The 16,353-nt window shown below is 41.1% G+C and overlaps 1 protein-coding gene and 1 long non-coding RNA gene across 3 annotated transcripts in view; one reads left to right on the top strand and one right to left on the bottom strand.

Moving 5' to 3' along the window:
- The window catches only part of STARD13 (StAR related lipid transfer domain containing 13), a 576,918-nt gene extending 569,609 nt beyond the window's left edge, over positions 1–7,309 (bottom strand). The window contains exon 1 of one of the 2 annotated variants that reach the window (XM_060191640.1): positions 7,217–7,309. The gene's annotated coding sequence lies outside the window, so the exon portion shown is untranslated. The remainder of the gene's footprint in view (positions 1–7,216) is intronic. The other variant, XM_060191639.1, reaches the window with a different exon arrangement.
- LOC132538640 (uncharacterized) overlaps positions 1–16,353 on the top strand; it is a 915,711-nt gene that overhangs the window by 775,833 nt on the left and 123,525 nt on the right. The window lies entirely within an intron of this gene.

Below are 16,353 nucleotides of genomic sequence, written 5' to 3'. Positions count from 1 at the left end.
TTCCCATCTACTTCTTCTCTAGAGTTCTTTGCTTCACTTAAATCAGATACTCTCTTCAAATCCCACCAGATAAGTAGTACTGATAGTTAGAACATGATCAAAAAACCAATTTTACAGAAAAAGTAGAAATTTGCCTTTGAAAGTCATAGATTGTATCCTTGATGCTAGGTCTGTCCCATATCTTTGACTTGAGAAAGAGCATAGTTAAATCTATTACACACAACAAACTGTGAATGCCTCATGGTAATTTCCACCCAATATAAATGCAGCACAGTGTTATACATTTTCATCAGAGAGAAAATTGCAAAAGGACTGTGCTTTATGGAAAACCCAATGCTGATTTTCTCTTTCTCACTGTGACTCTCAAAAGTTAACAACTGTAAAAACAAATAAAATGTGTCTAACACTAAATCTTTATTTAGTATAGTGCTGTGTGTGACCATAGGCTACACAGAGGAGATAGCCAGAATGAACAGAATTTGAGTGTTAGTTCTACTTCATGACAGAGGCAGTAGAATGGGATGCAAAATTAAGAAATTAGTGCATTTACAGAACTCTCAAGTGGTTTATTGTCTGTTTTTCATTTTGTTTTGGTTTTGGGTTTTTGTTTGTTTGTTTTAGTTTTAGTTTTTACTTATTTGTTTGTCTCTCATGAAAGAATTTGAAATTGATTGGGTCAAAGAACTCTTTTTATTTTTCATCTCTGGATGAAACCAATATCCATTAATATTTGCATAGCACAATTTCCTTTCCTCCTTTCCTGTAGAGAAAACAATTAGACACACCCCTTCCTGTTCTAAGTTGCCAGGCCCTTTTCAGAGTGGTGAGATCAAATTTTGTCACAGAATTAGAAGAGGGATAGGTACTATAGCACCAGGTTTAGACAGTAAAAATTTAAGCTGATCTCTTCAAGAGATCATCAAGAACTGACCTTTTCTGTCTGTCCTGTTGCTAGGACTATGTTGATCTACTCAGTACAGGCTTCTGCATTTTAAAAATTTGTTTCTAAAAGATTCTCTTCCTCTGTACACTTTTTTACCCATGGGGGCCTGCTGATTAGTAGGTCAAGGCTAAGTCTTCAGTGATACTCAGAGGTCTGTGATCATTGCTCTTCATGCATAGTGTAGTTGAGAGCATGAGATTAGGTTCTCATCCAGACTCTGGCACCTTATAACTTTTAGGATTACACTTAATTCAGTTACTTCTGTTTCCTCAAAGGAGAAAATAAAAGATAATAATAGTACAAATGTGTTAAGGTTGTCAGAAGAACTAAAAATCACTCCTGGTAAGTGATTTAGAATGGTGACTAGAGTGTTCTATGCATCTTAACTGATAATGGTGCTGCTTTTAATTAGCCTTTATACGGAGGAGGAGTAGAAATACTCCCTCAATGGGAGTACCAATTAGTATTTTTCAAAAGTGGTCATTTTTGTGTACTCGTGGATAGAGTTAAAACCCATTTTTGTATTTTGTATATTTCTGCTTATACTTTGCTTTTTCTCAATAGCTCTCTCATAGCTTTCTAATTAATTTCCAGTTACTCCTATTAAGTATTACTTATAGGCTACTGACAGACTATGACCCACATAGTCAACGACTGCCACCTCTCCAGATTCAAAGGAGGTCTCGAAACTTTACATCAGGCTCAACCTGACGCTGTTGACTGGCTACGGAAGAAGGGCAAACGCTAGAAGAAGAAGAATAGGGAGTCTGGCGGTAGCGCAGTGGGTTAAGCACACATGGCACGAAGGGCAAGGACCAGAATAAGGATCCCGGTTGGAGCCCCCGGCTCCCCACCTACAGGGTAGTTGCTTCATAGGCGGTGAAGCAGGTCTGTAGGTGTCTTTCTCTCTCCCTCTTTGTCTTCCCCTCCTCTCTTCATTTCTCTCTTCCTTAGCCAACAACGACGACATCAATAACAACAACAGTAATAACTACAACAACAATAAAAAACCAACAAGGGCAACAAAAGGCAAAATAAAATAAATTTTAAAAATTTAAAAAAAGATTAAACTTTTTTTTTAAAAGTATTACTTATAATGTAAAATAATTAAATATTCCTGCTGTTCAGCAGTTTATTAAAAGAATGCAGGCACCCAAATAGCTAATGAAATATTTTAACAAATATACTACAAGTACCATATGGTAGGCAAAATATCATATGTAGTCATAAGAAAAGCACATGGAAGACTTTATACATTTATGTGTAATAATTGGTTAGCACTATTTGAATGGGATCAAATTTTCTCATTAATATTTATAATTTTCCCATTAACAAGTCTATCAATTGTTTAACAAGTCTATCAATTGTTCTTAATAAGTCTGTCGATTGTCAAAACCACTCAATTTGTTTTAAATAAGTAGTTCCTACTGGATTCTTAGTTTATTCCCAAGAAATTCCTTACTTGTTCAAGTTTTGACAACACAGAATAATTCAATATACATATTAATAAAAGTCTGAAATATGTAAAAATAATGCCTGTAGATATTTATGGCACTGAAAAACTGTACAATACTTTGTCACTCATATTTTTAATGGTGGAAAATAACTCATTTATTGTGTTGACCAATTTCCTTTTGACCAAATTATCTTGACATGCAATGTATTTACCAAATTAATAGTACATTAGAGAAAATAATAGAGGATTAACAGGACAATTTCCCTTTCAGGGACAATCTGGACTCTAGAAACGCACTAGTATCCCTTTTGGATTTTCTAAAAACCATTCATTTGACAATCCCCTTTAGATTCTTGCAGTTGGAGAGCATTTAACAGTGGTAATAGTTCCTTTTAAATCTGTCTAAAGACACCAGTGTGTACAAACTTCCCACTTAAAAAATCCTGACAAACTACAAGGATACTGTCCAAGCACTTTATTCCAATTATTTTACACTGACCAGTTTTCAAGGAAATTGCTCAACTTTAGGAGTCTCTGGCATCTGTACAAAACCAACTTAAGAATGTGATATACACTTAATAATCTCCTATCCAATGGGTTCTCCAATGTTATCTTCCCCTTGACCTGTCTCAGTTATTTTAAAAATCTGTGTGGTTGCTTATTGACTCTGCACTTACCTTTTGGTTTATATTTGTGAGTAGCTGAGAAGGAAGATATATAAGAATCACCAAAAGCTTCTGAATGTTGACTGCTGATTCTTCTTACGCCTGGCAAAGTGTTGATCTCAGACTTACTAGTGATAAGCTACACTTTATATTATTTTGCCGAATATGTCACATTATATAAAAGAAAATATTTACATTACTTTTCATCTTGTAGATAAAATAATCCAGGTGACAAGGTGGTGGTGCATCTGGTCAAGCATTCACATTATAGTGCGCAAAGGCCTAGGTTCAAGCCTGAGTGGTGAAGCAGCGCTACAGATACCTCTGTTTCTCTCCCAATCTATCTTCTCCTCCCCTCTCAGTTTCTCTCTGTCACTATCAATAATAAAAAAATTTTGTAAAAGTCAAAAAATAAGTAAATAAAATAATCCAGCCAACAATATTAACTTCAAGTAGCATAGTTCACTTTCTAGAGCTTATTTAAACTTAAAAAAATTTTATTATTATTATTATTATTATTGCCTCCGGGGTTATTGCTGGGGCTCAGTGCCTGCACCATGAATCCACTGCTCCTGGAGTCCATTTCCCCCCTTTTGTTGCCCTTCTTGTAGCCTTGTTGTGGTTATTATTATTGTTGTTGTTTATGTCATTCGTTGTTGGATAGGACAGAGAGAAATGGAGAGAGGAGGAGAAGAAAGAGAGGGGGAGAGAAAGACAGACACCTGCAGACCTGCTTCACCACCTGTGAAGCGACTCCCCTGCAAGTGGGGAGCCAGGGGCTCAAACCGGGATCCTTACGCTGGTCCTTGCGCTTTGCCATGTGCGCTTAACCTGCTGCACTACTGTCCTAATTTTTTGTTTTTAATGCCATCAAGATTATTGCTGGAGCTTGGTCCCTGCATGACTCCACTGCATTCCTGAAAGGCTTTCCCCCTCTTTCATCTAAATAAAGCAGGAGCAACTGAAAGAGAAGTAGAGAGAGATCCAAAGAGAAAAAAGAGACAGTGCAGCACCATTTCATCACTCTTGAAGCTTCCACCCCTTTGAGTACTTGCATGTGGTAACCCATGCCTCAAACCTAGGTGCTCACACAGTATATGTACTGTGCTGAGTGAACCACTTCTGGATCCCTAACTTTTACTTAAAATAAAATGGTCTGATTACATCTTTCAGTGTTTTTACATATATCAGACTAGCATGCCTATGTAGTCTTATCAAGAACTTCTAGAGATACAGGCTGGGAGTATGGATCAATCTGCCAACGCCCATGTTCAGCCGGGAAGCAATTACAGAAGCCGGACCTTCCACCTTCTACACCCCATAATGACCCTGGGTCCATACTCCCAGAGGGATGAAGAATAGAGGAAAGCTATCAAGGGAGGGAATGGGATACGGAATTCTGGTGGTAGGAGCTGTGTGGAATTGTACCCCTTTTATCCTATGGTCTTGTCAATATTTCCATTTTATAAATTAAAAAAAGGGAGAATGATTAAAGCAGTGACCTTCATGTGGGGCATGAAATCACTGTGCTTATTTCAGTTACTCCTTCAGCCTTTCATTCATTCAATAAACAACAAAAAGTAAAAATAATAGAAACAAAGGGAAATAAGAGCTCTAGAGATGAATGGATCATTTAAAAATATTGAAGTTCTATAATGATACTGATTTTACCAGGCTGTTAGCAATGACAGAGGGTTCATATTCCTGGTGTCTTCATGCTAGTGTCTTTGCCTACCTTTTGAGAAATACCCTTCCCCCTAAATGCCACCACCACCCCCCCCCCCGCCCTTCAAGGAATCACTATGTAAAAAATATGAGCACAGTCATAAGGAAAACACCAAAGATAGTCAAGGGTTAAAACACAGGGGCCCGAGGGAATCTACTGGTGGCAGAGATGCCATCACTTAGAGAATAATGAAAATCTTTATCTGATTAAGCAATTTTCCATGAGTTCATACAGACAATATATTTCTCTCTTGCTTACCACTTCCTCCCCCCACCCCCTTTAATGAAAAGGAATTTCTAGAATGGCTCTGATGTAGTGTCTGGTTAATGAAGCTAACACATTGCCTAAATATTTATTCTCACATACAGGATATTTGGCTTGCAGATGTGTAGAAATCTTGTCAGGTTAAAAATAACTTCTTCTGCAAGGCAATGGCACACTGGAATACTAATCCAAGCCCAGTGTTTATCCTGTGAGCCTAGCATCCCTGGGTGTCCTGGCTGCATAAAGTAAACAGCCCCAGCCTCCCTTACATAGAAACCTTCACCTCTTTTGCTTGAACCATTTTTACCATCTATGTGGAGACTCATAAGAAACAGAGCAACATGGGTAAAATTCTCAGATACCGGCTTTCTGTTGCAGAGAGACCCACATTTTCTTTATAGTAGGTCTAGTGGGGAAGTTTTTTTCTTTCTTCCAGGGCAAAGGTAGCTTGGGCATGCTAATCCTTGGAATGAATGAGTACCTACCCTAAACTGAGCAGCTAATCAGTATTGTGGTTCAAAGGGTAGGCTCATGGAAAGATCCAGAGGCAGGTGAGACAGTTTTAGTACTGGGAAAGAGATGGACTGGGGGAGGGGAGACAGCTTTCAGGTCAGGCCCCTCATCACTGCTTTAGAATTCAAGTGTTGTGTCCTTGCCCCTCTGCTTCATGTCAGCCTGTCAATAGGAAGGAGCTTAGTATCACAGCAATATGTACTGGAGGGTTATTTAGAAATATAAACCACTATCTAGAGTCAGAAAGACTAGAACAAGCAGAGTATGAATGCTTTGTATGGATATGCATTGGTGTTCTTTTTAAAATTTTTAAAATTTATTTTTTATTTAATATTATTTTAAATGTTCATTTGTTTATTATTGGGTAGAGACAGAGAGAAACTGAGAGGGGAGAGGGAGAAAGTGAGGGAGAGAGACACCAGCAGCTCTATTTACCACTTGTGAAACTTTCCCCTGCAGGTGGTGACCAAAGGCTAGAACCTGCTGTCCTTGCTCACTGTAATGTGTGTGCTTAACCAGGTGCACCACCACCTGGCCCCTGCATTGGTGTTCTTTATGAAGACAGCGCAAAACAGAGTTTGGAGATCTTAGGAGTTTGAGATAGTCACAATTGACTTAGTCCCAGGGAACTGAAAAAGGCAAACTATGACAGTAGAAGTGTCTGGACAAAGTTCTAAAAGAAAATAATCAGCATGAGTATATTCTGGCTTTTTTATGCTCCCCAAAGTATAGACAGAAGATACCACATCTTATTTTTTCCTAAAACAGAGAAATATTTTATATTTTACAAAAAAATAAAAGTATTTTAGAGAACTCTCTTGTAAGCAGATCACTTGCATAGCTAAAAGGCATCCAGTACTCCATGTGTGAAGACTGGCCAAACTTAAATACAATAGCAGAAAATCCAACAGATTGCTACAGACAAATTGGACTTCATTGACAAAATTATTAGGAAAGAAAAATAACTGCCTCATATACTGGTGAACTTATTCCCTGTATCATTTGTTTCTAACAAATCTCTCATGTCTAATCTGCAAATATAATATCTCCTAGCCTCCCAAATTTCAGCTGTCACAATCGTAAGGGACTGACATGCACACACTAGCACCTGAGCCTGGTAGATAAGCCACATCTTGCAGAGTGCCACTAACACAGTTGTGGCATGATGGTCTCAGTTAACCCCCTCTAAGACCTAGGCAGGGGCTCAGTATTGGAATATAGACCTACAAACCTGGGCTAACATTTGGCAGCAATTCCACTGGGAGATTCTCTCAGAGGGATTAGTCCTACACACAGATCCATTTTCAAGTGACAGAGAATTTGATTCCATTTTAAAGATACTGATTACACTTAGAGCAGAGAAAAAATGCAGCCTATCTTGGACACTCCCACACAAATTTAAAAAGTACAACTCTTTGTCAGTATTCTCAAGACAGAAGAACTTTTATTTTTAAAGCAGTGGCTTTTTTTTCCCCCCTCTTTGGAAGTCAGAGCTGTGTGTGCTTGTTTGACAGTGAGCTGTTATATTCTCAAAGGCAGCAGGGGAGGCAGCATGGTAAAGTTTCACATTAAACAAAGAGTTTCAAGGAACGTCCTCAAATTACATTTACAGTTTCAAAGTTCAAGAATTGTGGCTGAGCACTGCTTACCTTACAAGTTCACGTCCCAAGAGGTCTTTAAGTATAAAGCAGTACATCAGATGTTCAGTATTTATTTCCTTGCATAAAAGTCAAATCTGTCATAGCACCCAGCTCCCTGAGAGGAGCCAGCCTCCTCATTCCAAACACCAATGAGGGAAGCAGAAGAGCACATGTGGGAAGTGGCTTCCTTGATAGCCTGTCATACTCTGCACATGCTCTTTGTAAAGGAGGTGCCAAATCGACCTTAGCTGAAGCTCACAAAGCACCTCATTGTTAAGTCTGGGGAAGGAAAAACTTTAAAAAAAAAAAAAAGCACTAGTCAGTCTGAGGTTTTCTGTTTTTCTTAGGTTGGATCTCTTATTCATTAAACATATAGAGGCAATGTTTTCTGTTAATTGTCTTCCTAGGGAACAAACAAAACTAGTAACCACCCGAAGATATTTTGAGAGTTGAGGAAAGCATGCATTTTGGAATTTTGCAGCTACTTATGGCTAGTATGAAACCGGATTCTGTAGCTAAAACTCCAACATATATCTTAGGATAGTGGCTTATCCCAAAGAACAAACTGGATGTTTTACTGGAAAGAAGTTCATGAAGATTGTATAATAATTCTAGTTAGGCCCCTCTGGTTCCAAGGACAAAATAAAATTTTACTCTGTGTGAAATCAATGTGTGGCAGTAACATTTCAAATGAACCCCCCATTAAGTTAAGTAGAAGTCTTTCCTCTCTCCTGGGATGCCCAGGTATAATGACCAGGAAGATATTTGCTATTTCTTTCACAGCCACTCACCACAATGTTCTTCAAAAAAGAAAGAAAGAAAGAAAGAAAAAAAAAAAACAGATGGGGGTTGAGGAGGGGAACAAGTCAAAATGGTCAAATCTCTTCAAAAATCACAGTGTTAAGAATCAAGCCATGATTACTTATGCTGGGTTAAAGTTTTATACTGGTCATTCTTTTTTAAAATAATTTTTATATATAAAATAGAAACACTGATAAGACCAGAGGATAAGAGGGGTGCAATTCCACACAATTCCCACCACCAGAACTCTGTATCCCATCCCCTCCCTTGGTAGCTTTCCTATTCTTTTAAAAAAAATTTTTATTTATTTATTTTTCCTTTTGTTGCCCTTGTTGTCTTTTTATTGTTGTTGTGATAGGACAGAGAGAAATGGAGAGAGGAGGGGGAAGACAGAGGGGGGAGAGAAAGACACCTGCAGATCTGCTTCACCACCTGTGAAGCGACTCCCCTGCAGGTGGGGAGCCAGGGGCTTGAACCTGGATCCTTGAGCTTTGCGCCACATGCGCTTAACCCACCCAACTCCTGCTTTCCTATTCTTTATCCCTCTGGGAGTATGAACCCAGGGTCATTATGGGGCACAGAAGGTAGAAGATCTGGCTTCTGTAATTGCTTCCCCACTGAACATGCATGTTGACAGGCCGACCCATACTCCCAGCCTCTTTCTCTCTTTCCCTAGTGGGGTGGGGCTCTGGGGAAACAGGGCTCCAGGACACATTGGTGGGGTCATCTGCCCAAGGAAGTCCAGTTGGCATCATGGTAGCATCTGGAACCTGGTGGCTGAAAAATAATTAAGATAAAAAGCAGAACAAACTGTTGACTAATCATGAACCTAAACTCTAGAATATAGCAGATGAAGATTTGAAGTCTCCATTTTGGAAAAAGCTAGTGGGTCTATTTTAAGGTATATTCTAAGGGGCCTATGACTTTACTAGATTTTTTTCTGAGCCTGACATCTGATTTGCAGGTGGACCCAAGTTATTGTCTGGGGAGATGATATCATGCCTGGAAAAAGGACTAGAAAGCTGGATCAGGGAAGAGAGCAGATCCCAAATATGGGAAAAGTGTATAAATCTTGTTAACTGTAAACTCCCTTGATTTGATCTAGGGCCCATATTCAGCATAGGAACCTATATAATCTCAGCATCCCTGTAGGTCTGAGCTCACATTCTGTGGTCAGGAGTAGAAATGTTCCAGATTGCACCAATAGAAATGTTCCAGATTGCACCAATTTCAGGACTCATCTTCCTCAAATGGCAAGTAGAGCATGTTATCCAACCTCCTTTCAGAGGATGGAACAGTCTTAAGGGGGGCCCACAAAGGGGTCCATTATGTTGTTCCTGGTGGAGATGGCCAGTGACGGTGGAGAGAGGAATCTATCAGAGGTCTAGGCCCATCATGTCATATGGGAACCTCAGGGCTCTCCAACTAGGAAGGACCCCAAGTGGTGGGGTGGTCTGGTAGTGGCTAAAGAGTCATAATTAAAGTATATCAGTCTCTTGCCCTTACTCAGTTTTTGTAGTCCTTACTTTGATAAGGTTAGCTTTGGAGTGACTGAGGGAAGTGTAATAGGAAGTAGGCGAGGAGTATATCTAGGTCAAAGTAGAAACTGTTTCATTCAGTACTATATGGTGTCTTTTTAGGTCTTTCTACTTTATTGCTGCATTTATTGACTCACTGCAAACTTTTGTGCACTTTTTCTTTAAGACATATTTTGCCCTAATTTATGGATACATGAGTACATATGCCCTATCTCATGGGACCTGGTCTATATGTAGGTTTTGGGGCTTTGTTAGGAAGTGAACCACCTGAAATGGAAGTAAGGAGTCCTATGAGAAAGGAAAGGTCTCCCCCAAGTATTGAGACTGAAGGGTTGACATTCCACACCTGACATCTCTGGACACATTCTGAAGTGAAGCATACCGAGGTGGTACTGGTTACATTGATTAGGTTAAGACCAGCAGATGCAGTATAAGTTGGGTCAGTGATTGTCAGAGATATGCAAATAAAGACAATATTGAGATACCCTCTCACACCTGTGAGAATTACATACATCAAAAATGACAGCAGCAACAAATGCTGGAGAGGCTTTGGGGACAAAGGAACACATCTGCACTGCTGGTGGGAATGTAAATTGGTCCAACCTCTGTGGAGAGCAGTCTGGAGAACCCTCACAAGGATAGAGATGGGCCTTCCATATGACCCAGTAATTCCTCTCCTAGGGATATAACCAAAGGACTTCATAAAACCCAACCAAAAATATATGTGTACTCCTATGTTCATAGCAGCACAATTTGTAATAGCTAAAACCTGGAAGCAACCCAGGTGCCCAACAACAGATGAATGGCCAAGAAAGCTGTGATATATTTACACAATGAAATACTACACAGCTGTGAAGAACAATGAACCCACCTTCTCTGACCCATCTTGGATAGAGTTAGAAGGAATTATGTTAAGCAGGATAAATCAGAAAGACAAAGACGAGTATGGGATCATCCCACTGATAAACAGAAGTTGAGAAAGAAGAACAGAAAGGGAAACTCAAAGCAGAGTCTGGCTGAGTTTGGAGTAGGACACCAAAGTAAAAATCTCTGGGTGGAGGGTGAGGGTAGATGTTTAGCATCACTGGGGGGGGGGGAGGGAAAGAGCAGGGGGGGGGGTGACACAGACCTTTGGTGGTAGGAATGGTGTTGATGTACGCTCCTATTAACTTGTAGTCTCAAAAGTCCAAGGACAAAATAAAATTTAACTCTGTGTGGAATCCATGTGTGGCAGTAACATTTCAAATGAACCCCCACATTAAGTTAAGTACTATTTAATTAATAACAGAAAATTGATTGAATATCAGAATTTTTTATGCATAGACCATAGGCTGAGTATATGTTCCTTCAGTCTAAGCACTTAAGACTTCAAATTGGCAATCAGAAAGAATTTTAACAGTGGGCTCAGATTGTTAATACGTTTCTAATAATGACTTGTTCTTTGCAATAGTGACTTTCCTAAAAGCTTAAACTAAGGAGAACAGAAGTAACTGGTGGGGTTACTTTATAACATACAGCTATATATAAATAATGTCAAAGGACATAAATTATGGTGAGGTCATGTATAATACAGCAAATCCTAACAATGGGATTTTCAAAGTTAACCCAATTGCCAAATGAGTTGATTATAGCAGTGACTATCTATTGCGTTCTTTTTTCCATTTTTTATGCTTTTTAAAACAATATTTATTTATTCATTCCCTTTTGTTGCCCTTGTTGTTTTATTGTTGTAATTATTCTTGTTGTCATAGTTGTTGGATATGACAGAGAGAAATGGAGAGAGGAGGGGAAGACAGAGAGAGGGAGAGAAAGACATCTGCAGATCTGCTTCACCACCTGTGAAGTGATTCCTCTGCAGGTGGGGAGCCGGGGGCTTGAACTGGGATCCTTATACCAGTCCTTGTGCTTTGTGCCACATGTGCTTAACCCGCTGCGCTACCACCCGACCCCCAATCTATTGCCTTCTTAAACCCTAAGACAATAGGAACCCCTCTGCTTCCTCTATAAAGCCTACATTTCTTCCAGTCCTGGAACCTCTAGGGTGGGGCTCACTTTCCTGCATGCTTCTCTCAATTCATATTGGTCATTCTTTCTGCCATTTTTGCTAGAACACTAACCTGAATTCAGTCAACCACAATGAATAACTCAGATAGGATATAAATGAGAAATACAGAATCTGGAAGCAAAATATGTGACAAAGCAGACTGTGTTATGGTTAACCATTATATTTGGTGTGATATGAGGTCCCTTTCTCTGTACTTTTTAATCCTCTAATCTCACTTGCCTGAATAGACTTATGTCTAAGTAAGGTTGTAAGAGTTCACAGTTTTGGAAATTAACAGTTTGTTTTTTTTAAAAAAACAAATATTGTTTATCTTAATCACTCACTCTTGACCAAGAGATAAAACAGGGTGGGGGGATAGATAGCACAGTGGTTATGCAAAGTGATTTCCATGTCCTGAGGGTCTGAAGTCCTGAGACTAATCCCAGCTTCATCTACAGTTGGAGCTCAGTCAAGCTGAGCGCTATGGCTCTGTGCTTCTGAATATATCTTGATTTCTGAGGGAATCATTCACCCTTTTTTCTAACTTATCAAGAGAATTATGTGAAAAGCCTCCTACTATATAGCCATACCTCCAGACCACTGGGAGTGTAGATTTTCTCCTAAGTCACCCAGCCAATTTTCTGCCCCCACCCCCTATGTCAGTGTAGGGCTTCCTTGTTGCCATTCCAGCCCCTGAGAGGCAAGAACCGTGGAGACCCACAGTTGTAACTTGGTAAGGCTTCAGTTCTCCTCCTTTCGGCAGTCTTTGTTGATAAAACTCAGACCATAGGTGTTGTTTCAACTGGCAGACTGTTGGGCGGGTACCAGCTACTCCTGAGTAGGTATGGACTTTTAGCTCCAGGAAGCTCTCCTTAAGTCTTTCTTGTAGGGAGGTTGTGGGGATGTGGTGGAGCCTGGCAGGGCTTGACCTGAGAGGTGAGTCCATCCTGTTAGTCTCTCTCTCTATGGAGGGGTTGAGCAAAAGGGGGGACACAGGAACCTCAAAAGATCGCCAGCCACATAAGTCTTCCCTGCCTCACAAAAACATCCTGCATCTTTCTGCCTCTGGAAACCAGCATTCCTTAAACATTAAGCCTGCTCCACCCTGCACTCCTTTTATTATCTACATATCAATATTCTGCTTTGTCTTGCAAATGACTAAAGGTCTCCTTCCTAATTCTCCACAGGGTATTGCTAATCCTACCAGTTGAACCCCTAGCAACAGTTGCTGGGGAGGTCCATACCATTCCTGGCCCCTTTTGCCTTTCTCCACCCCTTTCCGAACCATGTATGGTATTGTCAAGCCACTTCCATTTCTGTTTTGTCTCTTCTGTGTTACGACCTGGAGGAGGGCAGGGTGCAGACCAAGAAGCTGACTCGGCCATTGAGGTTTGCGCCATGTGGCTTAACCAGGTGTGCTACCACCCGACTCTGGGGCACTTGCATGAATAAAGATTTGAATTGCCTTGCTGCCACGAGTTTGGTTCCAGGGTCATCTCTCTCCCTCGCTACACTAGCCCGACACCCTCCATCTATGAGTTACACCTGTTTGCACTCATCTGTGGCTTGGTGGGTTCCTGGAGTGATCCTAGTCTTATTGCATTCTCAGGTGGTCCTCTTTGCTATTCAAAAGCAAACTGTGTTCAACTTCTGTTTCCTGTCATATAACTAAACCTAAACACAGGGAAATCTTGAATTCTAGGGCTAGAAAGATAGCTCATTGGGCAAGGTGCATGCCTTGCTATGTGTCTAGTCTAGATTTGTGTCCTGGTGTCATGCAGGAAGTGTTATGGCATAAAAAGAAGTTTTAGTGCTTGTTGTTAAAGTCTGGGGTTCCAGCATGCCGGGCTAACTTCACCGCGGTAGACAGAGACGACCAGAGACACATGGCTGGGCAGAGAAGCTATCTTTCTTTATTCACGAACAATGATTAATGAAATAACCCAGACCAATCACCACACAGATCTGTTTTGCATCTTTCTCTTCTGGCGGCCGCGGCCAGAACTCTCGAACTACGTAGCATAGGGGGTGGGGAGAAAGAGAGGCGTGAAACTAGCAAGGGCCAAACCAATTCTCCTGCCGGGGGGAGAGCGAGACCAAACCAATGTGAAGCATAGCAACAATTCCCCCTTTTCTTTTTAATGACCATAGTATCATGGGTGTGGGGTGAACAGAAACCTATATTGTACAGGCATTTTTTTTTTTTTTAAAGAAACTGGCACAAACATGGAGAAACATGTAAGTGAGCAACAAGAACCAGTTTGCTGCCAAGGGAAGGCCTGAGGGGGACCTTTTTTTTTGCCTCTGGGGGTGTTACTTGCCTCGACGGGCGTTTTTTAGCATGGGGGCGGAGAACAGCCTAGAGTCCCAAGGCAGCTGGCTGCAGTCAGTCTTTGAGAAACCCAGCAGCATGAAGGGAAGCTGCTAGTTTTGTACAAAGTGTCCCAGAGGTGTACCAGTGAGTCTGATAGAAGTGTGAGTCCAAAGCAGATGTCCACGGAAGAATGCCAGGGGGTGGAACGTTGTATGAGGAAGGTCAGCTGCTGGAATTCCACTTTTCTGTAGAGAACTTGACAGCTGCAATTTACTTACTATGAAACAAAACTTGTAGCAGGTTAGAAGTTTATCACAATTGATAACTCTATTACAATTGGAAGTCTTTTTTAGTATGATTTTAAGGTTGTTTAAAGTTTAAACAATAGAATGTGGAAAGGTAAACTTAAGAACCGTGGGGAAAAAAAGCCTCATGCATGAGAATCATTAGCATAATCATAGCACAATCTAACGTTTTTAATTGAGAAGGAACTTGACAGTTTTACATATCAACAGCATCTTTTTAACCTTTTGTTACACCCATTCAAGATGGAGACACACCCTAGGTGTGTGCAGGTTTTTTTTTTAGACTAACTTAGTTAAAATATATTGATTTTTAACTAATTTTTAACTCAGACTTTAAATGTAAGTTAATTTTATCTTTATGAGAATTACATTGAAAACCTTTTTCATTTAACTCTGTCTGGTAAGAATATAGCCTTAAAGTTACATTTTTAACCTTAAAGTTAATGTTTACCAAACTTTAAACACACACATAAACATGGTCTTTAATACACAAGGAGAGAAACCTTTGTTCCGAAGACATGTCATTTTAAACACGAATTTAGATCTATACTGTCTTAGTTGTTGGGAAGATCACCATCTGGAGGTGGCCTCCCGCAAAGCTCCACTTCTAGGAATTGTAGGTTGCCATCTCTGGACGAATCTCTGTGTATTCTAGCTCGTCTGCCTTCAGACCCAAGTTGAGAATCTCGACCAGGGGGCCCAGTTTTGGCAGGGAGCCCGCAGTCTCCAGGTGGTCCAGGATCTGTCCAGACTTCATAGCAGGAGGGCTGGTGGGCCAGCTGTGCAGAAGGCATGGGCTGAGGTGCACCGGGGTGGCGGCCATGATGGGCTGCAGCCGCCTAGCAGTGTGGAGGGAGCCCGCGCCCAATGCCCCGCGCCACGCAGTGGAAAGCCGGCTCATGTGGGCTGGTGTTGGGCTCCTGCAGGCTGGTGTTGGGCGGAAACCACAGAGTGGTCAAGAGATAAATGTTCCAGAAACAGCAAAATGTTGGTATGCTTCTAATTCTGCTTCTAAAAATCCCTTCTGTTTCATTGGTTTAATATCCCCTGCTTAACACTGTATTCTATTTATATAACCACTGTATTCTATTTACATAACCACTGTATTCTATTTACATAACCACTGCAGGGCATTGGTTTAATCCCCACTGGTTCATGATGTGTTTTTGCTCCTCCCCCTCTCCTTCTCACACCCTGATTTTCACCACTCTCTCTACGTCACAGCCTGTTCACACTCTACTTGGAAAGTATATATAAGGACAGCATTGTTCGTTTTAGTTTAGTTTAGCTCGGCTTAGATTGTGCTACATTCCACGTGAATAAAGAGATACTGCCTACTGCTCAACCATGAGTCCAGGGTCGTCTTTCTCCCATCAGTGAAGCTCAGCCCAGCAGCGAAACACTCTTGTGAAGAAAGGGCAGAGGCCTTTGGAGGCCTCTCTTCACAAGCAAAAGAGAAGGCCATAGTGCATAGGTAGCCAAATTGTCACTTATCTGGGGGATGGGCAGGCCACGCCCCACGTTGGGCGCCATATGTTGTTAAAGTTCGGGGCTCCAGCAGGCCGGCTAATTTCACAGCGGTAGACAGAGATGACCAGAGACACATGGCTGGGCAGAGAAGCTATCTTTCTTTATTCATGAACAACGATCAATAAAATAACCCAAACCAATCACCACACAGATATGTCCTGCATCCTTCTCTTCTGGCAGCCTCAGCCAGAACTCTTGAACTACGTAGCATAGGGGGCAGGGAGAAAGAGAGGCGCGAAACTAGCAAGGGTCAAACCAATTCTCCTGGTGGGGGGAGAGCGAGACCAAACCAATGTGAAGCATAGCAACAGGTGCTGTGGTGTCTCTCTGTCTCTTTCAATATGCATAAGGGGCCCAAAACAGTGAAATTGTATATGGTAAAATTACCTCCCCCTGTGGGGCTATGTGTAGGCTTGATAGAGCTTAGGGAGAACTCCCCCCATCCTTGGATGGAGGTCTGAGAAGATACCCTCTTGTTAGTCTCTCTCAACTGAGGTGAGCAAAGGGGAGAAAACTTCTCTCAGACTAAGTTCTTCCCTTCTTGACTCTCAAGCCCACAGAAACCTCAATACCCCTTTCAATTAACTGCAGGCCACATGGCCGCCTAATTTAAG

Source organism: Erinaceus europaeus, chromosome 5, assembly GCF_950295315.1.
Source record: "Erinaceus europaeus chromosome 5, mEriEur2.1, whole genome shotgun sequence".
NCBI lineage: Eukaryota > Metazoa > Chordata > Mammalia > Eulipotyphla > Erinaceidae > Erinaceus > Erinaceus europaeus.
This window is presented reverse-complemented; position numbering and strand designations above follow the sequence as displayed.